Source organism: Equus caballus, chromosome 1, assembly GCF_041296265.1.
Source record: "Equus caballus isolate H_3958 breed thoroughbred chromosome 1, TB-T2T, whole genome shotgun sequence".
Classification (NCBI taxonomy): Eukaryota; Metazoa; Chordata; class Mammalia; order Perissodactyla; family Equidae; genus Equus; species Equus caballus.
The window spans coordinates 180,938,326-180,946,817 of NC_091684.1; positions in this window are offsets into that span (position 1 = coordinate 180,938,326).

Below are 8,492 nucleotides of genomic sequence, written 5' to 3' on the forward strand. Positions count from 1 at the left end.
ATATTATATTCAGTTAATTATTTCATTCATTATATTCAGTTTAATTTATTCAGTTAATTTATTGTGGTCTTCATAACAGGAAAATAAAATAAACATTAGAAAAGAGGAAGGAAAGTAAGTTGGTTTTATAATTTTCAATGTAGAGTTGTTACGTTCTCACTCCAACCATATTGTACTTAATGTTGCAAGTTTATGATTATAAAATTTGTTTAAATTAGCTATATCTAGAAATAATCTAAAGTGGCAGAAAACTTTGAATTCTGAACCATATTTAAATGATAACCTTGAATAAATAATTTAATCTTTCAGGAACTACATATGAAACTCAGCAAGTTAGATGCTCAAATGAGAGGAAACTTCCTTATGTAACTGGATATTTTACAAGTACATTGAGAAACATTGAGAATAAAATATATAGATGAGAATTCTTAAACGTCAAATTTAATTCTATGAAAATTATTTGGCATGACTATTGATTACTTGCCTCCTCCAGTGTGAGATATTAAGTCATGCTATATTTCTTGAAACTTTTAATACACAATTAACTGGATATTACTTAAAATTTTACATTAGCCGTCAACTCACTAAAGGAATTACGGCAAAATTACTCATACATTTAGTACATGGAAACCAAGAAGGAGAATTACATTTTGCGTAGGTTTACCTTATGAAGCGATTTCTATAAACTTTATAAATATTTTAACACAAGGCACAGCATCATCACTTATAAGTAAGGACAAACTCACCTGTCATAGGGTTTCAGTACAAGTCGTCAGACATTTAGGGAACAATATCTAGTACTATGAAGAATACATGGACGAAGAAGGCAAAGTTCCCACCCCCCTAGAGTGTGAGTGAACTGAGCAGGACAACTGGAGATCTACTTTCAAACAAAAAGGAAATGAAGAAAAAATCTTGGTTGTTTTACAGATATTAATCTTGCAGGAGTCAGAGAACCCACTTTTCAAGATCTTGTGATTAACTCTTTAGTGAGGCCGTGGGTCTGGCATTCCTCATACGCCAAATCTGAAATAATTATTTATTGCTTTGAGGGTATCATCACGTTCTTTAAAAAATTTTTCAGCACGAATCTTATAACCAAAATTTTGTAGAAATGACCAGTAAAATAGCCTTGAGAGGACTTGAATAGAGTGGGATTTATAGAAAATTTATATTACCCTTTATTGATTAACAAATGAGAGACTATTACCACGGTAAAAGTTCTGCAGTAGCATTTGTATACTAAAGATGGAAAGGTCCAGTTCTCACATGAGTCTCTTAGAATATACTCTTTGTTTGTGAAAATATTCTTTTACTTTATCAAAATAGAGTGTAGATTATGGGGATTTGTTCTTGAAAAAAGTATTTTAAATATATGCCTAAATTTTATCTTCTGTAGAAGAATTCAAATTTGATATCGTGTATTTTTCTTTACTACATTTTTCCCCCACAAAAGTCTTTCTTTTTGAGGCATAAAATTCTTTCTCCACATTTAAGAGGAGAAAGCAAAACAAACAAACAAAAGAAAAACAATGTTGGGCTGGCTAGAACTTGAGTCCCCATAAGAAAAATTTCAGTCTTCAGATATAATTATGCTTCCATATAACACTGCTATGAAGCTGGACTGCTTATCAATTTGGCCAAAAGTTAAAAAGAAGACAAAATTCAAAAAAAAATGCATGGTGTATGTTTAAACAATCTTAGCATCAACTTGGAAAGTGTCTATCACCAACATGTTCTTTTTAAGTCAACTTAAAGAAATATATAAGATAACTATCTAGTGCTCCAAAATTTCTAAATAAAGCCTTTTTATATACTAACTATATCAGAAAAGTGTAGGTCACATGTGCTGTACTAAGTTCCATACCGTATGAGTTAAGCTTAGAAAACAACATCCAGGACTAGATTCTTTAGAATATCTTAATCACCGGAATAGTTAGAAATAACTTAATAGCTCGCAATTGCTTATGTATTAACTAATGGAAAAATATAAAATAATACTATAAATAGCTTCTAAAATATTATAGCATGTATATAAATTTATTTAATTAGGAAATATTGTTCATATGGTAGAGAATAAATAAGAAAAACTTGACAGGAATCTGAATTTTCCCATTAGACCAATTTTTTCCTGTATTCAACTATTTAAAGTTTATTTGTATCAGATTACGTATTTTGTGTTAAATAATTATGACAATAACAAATTACACCTCAGATTAAAATATCTTTTTATATAGCTATTAAAATTTGCATTCTTATTGTACAACTATTTTAATATAATTTTATGATAAAATATATAATGTGTAAATTTTTCATACTTTGAGTAAAATATTATATAAATGTGCTACTTAATTCAGGAATAGTGAATATTCAGACATTTATTTTAAATGATTCATCTCTTGGGGAAGTTGAGTTTTTTAAACCACATGGCTAATTTGAGTTCACCTGAAACTATTCACCAACTTTTTTGTTGAATTATATGCATTTAAACAAAAGTGAAGATAGATATTGAAAAGGTGTAAATGTGAAGCTAACATTATTTAGTCCTTCTCTAAATACCAGCATTTTTATCTGTTCAAATCTTAAAATTCTAAAGGATTTGAGAGGTCATTTAATTCTCTCCTTCCTTCTACACCACTTAGCAAATTCACATTGAATTAGACTGAAATGTTACTCCATAAAAGATTAACTCCCAAAGCTAAGCCTGATTAGCTACTGTTAAATACTTACTTTCAGCACTCTTGTAATCGAAATGCTCCACCAGTAAGTTTACGCACACCGTAAATTCAGCAAGCACGTGACTAGAGGGTTGGCACGATGCAAGCATACTGATAGGTTTTATGTTCACTCATTTATTCAACAAGTATTTATGAGGCATCTGTGATTTAACATGTATCATTTTAAAAAATATTTTGATGTTGATTTTTTAATATATTTACTCTATGCCCCCTCATAGTTCTTAAAATAAATACTCACAAAAGCTCAAAAATATCTACTTCTAACTGATATGTTTTGATTATATTTCAAAATAGTGATTATAACAAATATTATTCATACATTAAAGATTATATTATTTTACAATATTGTGGGTAAGCGGTTGTGAATCGACATAATAATTTAATGTTACCAGAGTTGAATTCCTTAGACTCAGATATGTTAACAAATATATACATAAAGCTGGCCTTGAGTGTAGTTGGCCTTCATGATTGTCATTCTGTATTACTCATATTCCTGTATGGAAATAAAGTAAACACAACGGATGCTACCAGCGAGGAAAGGATAGGTAACATCGTTACCGAATATAATATATCTAAACATAATAAATCATTTTTCCTGTGAATTTTTATTTTCTCTTTCTTCAATGATCATGTAGGCACAATAGTTTTCTTTGCTCTCAATATTAAACATAGATTTTGGAAATCATCGTGAGAAAATAAGAGAATTCACTAGGTAATATTAGATATAAAATATGTGATTTGATTTATCAAGAGAAAAATAATAATATATTAAATAGTATAAATATATATGTGTACATGTGCGTATATAAATATATGCATTTATATATGTGTATTTTCCAATTTATAGTCATTTTCTATCCTTACGTTAATTAATGCATTAATTAATGGGGGAGATGAGTAACAATAAACTGTTAAAATCAAGAGGATTTAAAATTTGAGGTGTTATATGCCACAAGATAATTTTTTTACTTAGCCAAAGTCATAGTAATATGTATCCTATTATTCATAGTAAGTCTAATGGGTGAATCTGATTATAAAGCTACCCATAATTTAATGTACTTAAAGCATAAATGTGGTGCCATTTAACTGCTGACAAACCAATTTTATTGAGAGAAATAGCTTAAGTTGAAAGAAGGATCTTGAAAAGTTTACAGCTTTATTTTTTCAAGCACCACAAGCTAATAAGTAAAAACATAGGAATTAGATAAAATACTTCATTAAGTTACTTTTATTGGGTGAGTCAATGTGATATGATTACATTTCAGAGACATTTAATTCCCCATCATAGAAAATCACATTGATGTTTGGTTATATTTTCTTTTCTGGTGACGTAGCCATTCAAAGTATTTTACTCATATCAAAGCAGACACATTATGAAGTTAAAACTAAAGTCATTTTCATCAAAGCTAATCATAAATTTTATTTTCTAAAGTGTTTCCCAGAGTAATCGCATTGCAGGTCTGTAAAGGAGACTCTTAAAAGCACTCTTGGGTCTTGGGTTCTAATTAGAAAGAATTCCATCAAACTTGGGAGCATTGCTGTGAATACAGTCAGGAGAGCAAAAACAAAAACACCCACATTTGGTTCCCGAAGCTTTGGATGAACCCATTGAACACTGATATTTTAGGAAGGTATTTCTTAATGTTGAAAGTATAATTGGCCATTCATTACTTAGATGGCCAGCTCTGCAGCGCTTTGCACCCATTTCTATAACTTATGTAAATGTATAAATGCTTCCCTTGAAATGACATAAAACTTGAATCGCTACATAAACTGGTAAATGATAGTTGCTCTCGTTATCCTGTACACAGGTCCCTTTTTATCAGTTAAAGAAGGTGGGCGAACATCACAGATGCAAAATGTTTGTTGATAAGAATGTGTGTTTACAGGTGTGGAATACCCTAAGGATGGGTAGAGCTGATACCCCGCTGCAGGTGCAGACTTTAATAAACAGGAACTTGTCTTCCCTCTAATCACTTCTCTCTTTTATCATGCTTTTGGATCATCTCAATTCACATTAAGTATCACTTGTGCATAAAGCATATACAGTGTACTATATTTATTTAGATATACATGTGACTAGATTTTCTGTGAATAAAACCCAAAATGCATTCACATGAGAAAATGGAGTGGTTTAATTTAAATATTTTAGGAGTGCTAGAATACTAATAAACATCTGGAAGAACAGATAAAACTAGATAAATGTTTAGCCTTGTTATGAGTAACACACTAGCATACGATTAGGTTTATAATGGTTGTAATTTAACAAAACTGTTGTATGAAATATTTTGTTTAGCATTCATTAAAAACTGTTAATGCACTTGTGTTTTTCATGGACTAAATTTTTTGCAGCAGACGCACGTTATTAGTATAATACAAATATGCTAGAAAGCAAACAGTTTGGTGTTAAAATGTTTTAAGTAGGATTGTGAAGAGAAATTTTACACCAATCTTTATTTTTTTTCATTTTTACGGGGAAAATTTTACCACAAATTCCATATTTTAATGATATTATACCAACTCTATTTTTTAAACTCATTTTGTCACTGTTTTGTAACAGAAACACTGTAAATATTATAGATGTGGTAAACTATTATACTTGTTTTCTTATAAATGAAATGATCTGTGCCAACACTGACAAAATGAATTAATGTGTTACTAAGGCAACAGCCACATTACATGCTTTCCCTTTCACAGTAGGCAGCAGAGCATATGGTTTTCTCTTAATGGAACGCTAGCTTCTCATTAACATACCAGTAGCAGTGTCAGAACTCACAAACCAGCATAACAGGGAGATGGAAAAACTTATAAATTAGACCCTTTCAGTACTATTGAGAAGGAAATGACTGATGTTCTAAGGTACAATATTTAGCTAATACTGTGCCCTTTTCTGCACCTTCTTTCCATTAAAAAAAACTTTTTTCCTGTAATAAATATAAATATAAATATTGAAGTACAAGTAATTTTTACTCTGCTTCTAAGATTGATTGGCACCCTGATTTTGATAACTCTTCTTAAAAATAATATTTCATTGCCTTTTTGCTCACAGTATGCTTTAAACAGCTGTATTTTCACCATCCTATTTCAATACAGCGAAGCAGTTGAAATGTAAAGCTAATTTTCATGTCTTCCTAAAAGAGGAAATCCGTCAGGTAAACAAAAAATGAGAACGAGAAGGAAACCGTCTATTGTCTGGAGGCAAAAGATGACCATTCCAATAACAGAAGTGGAGCCGCCAAGAGGTTATGCTTGGTAGTGAAGGAAGAGAAGAATTAACTGATTTAGTTCCCATTTCACTGTGTGTAGTTTAAACCCTATTTAGCTCTCTCATAATGATTACGGTGATTTGAGTTTTTCATCCAATTATTTGTCCTTATTTCAAGATCCTTTTCACTGAGAATTCAGATGTATTTGTAGGAGGAATATGTCAGTGTTGTGTCTTAAGAGACACATTTTAAAATTTAAACCTATACAGATGGCATAGAATGATCCTTACATATGGAGAACCATGACATGACCTCACATTCCAGGAATTCCATAAACTGAAGCTGGTTTTGTCATTTATACTTTTTAAATTTTCATAACATTTATCTATAATTAAATGGCTGAGTATTATGAAAAAGTGAAATATAAAGTCTTGGAAAAGCAGCCTGTGTGTTTCAGGTTGCTGTAGAGTAATTGCCAGAAAGAAAGCAGATGTATTAATCCTGTGATAACCAAAACTCTGGGGAGATAACAAAGTGGATTGATGCTTCTTTCCAAGACTTTAATGACTCTACTAGTTCAATTCACTGAATGGAAAATTTTACTCCTAAGAGTCTACGTATTTGCTAGGCTCTTTCCGTAATGATGTTTATAGATGTATAGCTGAAATCTGCAGATCATGAGGAATGACAAGACTATTTTTTAAAAGAACATCAGGAATACATCGATAATACCAACATTATTTGAATCTTAACCACAAAAATATAAACAGACTTTCTAACCATTATTATTCTGAATAAGTAATCCAATGATACATTAGCTTTTATAAATGATTTTTTTTTCACTTTGGTGGAGTTCAAAATTTTACTGAATGTTGATAATTACCCAAAGTTAGAATATTTGTGAATGTAGCTCATTTTCTACAAATGCCTGAAGATAAGAATGGCCCAAAGGGCCAGAAACCAATAGGATAACTCACTGTAATAAGGAGGTATCCAAGTAAGGTTGCTCCCAGAGATCCCATCAGCCTGATCTTACAGAGCAGAGCATGAACCCCAGTGTTTAAGATTCCAGAGCTCATTTCTTTTCCTTTACAAAGAGAAAGAGACTAATTCTATTCACAGAAAGACCTTACTTTTTCCCATCCACCACAAGACGTACAATATGTTTATTTCATAATCATTCTGCTTTTCCCCCGCCTCAAAATTTTCCATTATCCCCAACATGATTACAAATGCTTTGGAAACTAAGTTAATAATTATTATTGACTCAGGCCTGATGTTATTAATGCAGACTATTAATTTAAGGGTGTTGCCATACTTTCTGAGTAGCAAGCAGCCACATAACCACGGCCCAGGCTGCAGATTTAATTTGCGTGTCAATGGATCCAGATTTTTCTGTCTCATAAGCAAACTATTTTTTTCATTTTACCAGAATCCAAGAGCGCCACAGGGAACAACTGGCTGCTTGGCATATTTCTCTCCTATGTATAGATCATCTCTCTGTAACCCTAACAAAGGTGTGTGAAAAGTCACTACCTTTCAGAGTGTTTTTCAGCACGGCGGAATCAGGAACATCTCTGCATACAGGTGTTAAAAGAAGCTTCCACCTCATGTCTAGCATTAAAACTTAAATTGATGGTTGTTATTCAACTGAAGACAGCATCAGTGTAAAGTGTCACCGATCTGGTCACTATCTCTGGGAGGCTGCCAGAGCTTCTGCACTGGCTTCATGGTGTAGTCTGTGAAGGAAGCCAATTAAGATCACAAGATAGTGGCTGGTAATAATCAACTTCTAATGATGTTCCTGACTGAAAAGAGGTAATTAAAATGTGTATATGGATGACCCCAGCTTCTGTCAGCTCACTGTAGCTGTTACGCTGACAACGTCCATGGTTTGTTTAGGAAAAAGAGTTAGTGTTGTCTAACAACAATAAAATAAGCAATTTAATAATATAGAAAAGATTGCCTTGGAAATGCACACTAGTTTCAATTTCATCACATCCCCAATAGAATTCAGTTGACTGCTGTCTCTTGACTGGTCAGTAGTCTGTTGTTTTGGTTACTGACTCTGTAACGTCTCCCTCCTCCCCTCTCCATCCTCCCTGACTACACCAGACATTCCCGCCCCCACCTCCAAGCCCAATTTGAGTTTTTGGGCTGTTGTATTTCACTAGGACTAGATCTTATCTTCTTCAGGTGCTTCTTGAAATCAAAGACTGTGTTTTGCAAAGAAAGACAATTAATTAGATAGCAAAGGAAGCTGGTCCTCTTATCACTCGATCTGGTCATGGACATAAGTGCTTCACACTTTTTCCGATCCCTAACCCTGAAGCCTGAAGCTTTCCTGTACACCTGCTCAGCTCAGCTCATCAATTTTCTGTGAGCCGGTTAAGTTCCTTTAAGCCCGTCCACTGAGAGGTGGTGAGAGCTCTCTGAGAAAGAGAAACAGAATGCTGCTCCAGGCCTTTATCTTGATCACACTGTTTGTTTTTGAATTGATGCCTGTAATGAAACAAAGAGGATTTAATCGTGTTAAACAAAAGCCTGT